The sequence below is a fragment of the Gracilinanus agilis genome, chromosome 2, assembly GCF_016433145.1.
Source record: "Gracilinanus agilis isolate LMUSP501 chromosome 2, AgileGrace, whole genome shotgun sequence".
Classification (NCBI taxonomy): domain Eukaryota; kingdom Metazoa; phylum Chordata; class Mammalia; order Didelphimorphia; family Didelphidae; genus Gracilinanus; species Gracilinanus agilis.
In genome coordinates this window covers 451,222,073-451,224,589 of record NC_058131.1, presented here as the reverse complement: position 1 = coordinate 451,224,589, position 2,517 = coordinate 451,222,073, and positions in this window count along the sequence as shown.

Below are 2,517 nucleotides of genomic sequence, written 5' to 3'. Positions count from 1 at the left end.
GGCAGTGATTAACTAGAGATTGACATAAATATAAGGTCTGCCAGAGTACCTAGCCTCTGCCTATGCTTTAATAATTTTCCTGAGGCCTCAAAACAATTATGACTGAATACTGAACTTTTCATCTACAGTAAACTCCCTAAAACTGAGCTAATTATTATAACAGGATGTTACCTGAAGATAAATATTCCAACAAAGAACATAAATCTGTGATGAGACTCAGAGGTTATCATCTCTTTTTCTTCTCTCTTATTCCACTCCAAGGGTCGCTTAGTAAAGAAAAAAGGTTAAAATTTAAACTCTGAATGAAATTTTCTTGGTATTATGCTCTAGAAAAAAAATAAAGAAAGAAACCATACTTTTGCTCTTACCAGTTGCTAAGATTGCCAGTTCAACATGATCTCCACATTCTCAGTGTGTATATGTTTATTTGCTTATATCATTCTTGCCTCTCAGTTGCTCCAAAACTTGGGCAGAAATCTCTTCCTCAAGGTTACTAAACTCCTGAGACAACTTGAGCTCTCCTGAATTCCTGGAAATAGGCTAGCCCTAGGATCCTATTATCATAGGAAGGACACCCCCAAAGATCTCTATGATCTTGGAAAGATCTTCCAAAGGCTCTATAATACTAGAAAGGACCTCCAACTTCTCTTTAATCCTGAGTGTTAGCAACCTGGAGCTGCATAACTTTATATAAAATATATACATGTAATGAAACTTCTGGCATAGCCTGGGGTGATTTTTTTTACTCACCAAGAATCTCCTAACTCTAGACGCATGTGTACAAGACAAGTTCAGTCCTGAGATAATTTTGACATCTAAAGAAAGGGGCTAGACTCTTTATCTCAAACTCTCTAGCTTTTTATACCCCCCACTTGGTATGTCACAGGAAAATCACTTAAAGTTTAGGTCTGGTTTTTCAAAATAGGAGAGTATAGCAGTAAAGCCAAGATGGTACATTAGTGGGAGCCACTGGGCTGAACTCTCCTAAATTCCCCTTCAAACAACTTTGAAATAATACCTCTAATAAATTTTGTAGCAGTAGAGCCAACAAAAGTTCAGGGTAAGACATTTTTTCTTCTAAGCAAACTTAAGATGTTGGCAGAAGTCTGTGATACCTAGGTAGACACCTGTCTGGAGCCTACACACACAATGGTGGCAATAGTGGTATTAAGAATTAAGAAACAATAAAATAAAGCTGAAAGAATAAAAAAAGAGAAGAAAATGTGAAATATCTCATTAGAAAAACAACTGACTATTGATTGAGACTTTGGGGTTGAAGCCGAGCTAGAGGAGTGAACCAGAGTTGATCAGTGCCACCACAAGAATCCTCCCTGGCCAAGATTAAAATATTGCCACAAAATAAATACAGGAGTGAAAGAACCAACAAGGAGACAGAGTGAAATAACTTTCAAGAAAAGAAAAACCCAAAAGCTAGTCAGAGGTCATCTGGGGAACTGAGGAAAGTAGATCCAGCAAAAGGTTGTAGCAAGAAGGGAAGAGCAAGTTAAGAGGAAGTCATCCCCACCCTCCACTCCACATCTGCTGTCCCAGGTTCAGAACCTAAGTCCAAGCCAACATTCAGATACTGAGATCCTGCCTGGGCAAATAGTGGTACAAGCCAACCCACACCCCTTGAAATTTCAAACTTGTAGAGAAGTCCTGAGTCCCAGCCCAGGGCAGTCTGGGATGTAGTGGCTGATCTGTATGGGCCCAGAGTGAAGCCAGGATTTCCAGTCTGGGCTTGGGATGAGGACATAGTACACAGTGTGGGGTGGCTGATAGTACTAAGGACTAAGTATTAATATTTCTGCCTAAAGCTCAGGGTAGAGCTCCAAGACAGGGCAATCAAGATTGCATCTGATTGGATCAAGTACACAGCAAGACCAAAAACTTGAGCCTAAGCCTGGGGTGAGAATTTGATCAGCCCCTGACCTGATCAAGGTCAGAGTGAGATCAAAAGCGTATGCACAAGCCCAAGGTAAGTCCTTAAGCCATCAGCATTTCAAGGGTCAATTGAATGGGGGGGGGTGTGGGTGTGGGGAGTGTGGGGGTGGGGGGGAGTTCCCAGAGCTCTCAGCCCTCAGATGCAGAAAATAAACTGAGAATAACATCAAACAAGGACTGAAGTTTAAGAGGGTACCCCAACTTCCCAGAAACAGTGTCTACCTATAATTAGATAGGAAAAATGAGCAAACAACAACAAAAAAGCACCTAACTCTAAAGAATTTTTATGTAGACAAAGAACAAGGTACAGACACAGAAGGGGACAGTGAAAGCAAAGGAAACACATGCAAAGTCCAAAAGAAAAATGTGGATTTGACACAAATTCTCAAAGAGCTCAAAAAAGACTTCAAAAACCAATTAAGAGAGGCAAAGGAAAAGTGGGGAAGAGAAATGAAAGTGATGAAAGAAGAAAAGGGCTAATTGAAAAAGGAAAACCAAAAACTGACAGAGAAAATTAGGCCTTAAAAGTCAGAAGTGACCATCTAGAAATTAATGATTTCATGAGAAATCAAG